The following is a 270-nucleotide window of genomic DNA, read 5'->3' as shown; positions in this document are numbered from 1 at the left end:
TCTCTCTCTCTCTCTCTCTCTCTCTCTCTCTCTCTGTTCCTCCGGTTACACAAATCTCCGCACACAGTCTACTGACCGACTGTCAGAAAAGCCAGGCCTGACCTCACGTTGTTTGTATAGTATTGCGAGGATCAACTCCAGGGCTGGGAGACCACGGTTAATCCCCTTGGCTCATCTACATATTGGTCAACAGAAGAGCCGGTTCCAGGTGGGCCGTTGTGTGTACTCCGGGTCCAGGGCTGTCATAGCAGACAAGACACAATGGTGCCA

This window comes from Aplysia californica, unplaced genomic scaffold (assembly GCF_000002075.1).
Source record: "Aplysia californica isolate F4 #8 unplaced genomic scaffold, AplCal3.0 scaffold00077, whole genome shotgun sequence".
Taxonomy (NCBI): Eukaryota; Metazoa; Mollusca; class Gastropoda; order Aplysiida; family Aplysiidae; genus Aplysia; species Aplysia californica.
The sequence above is the reverse complement of the archived record's forward strand: the minus strand, read 5'-3'. Positions refer to the sequence as shown.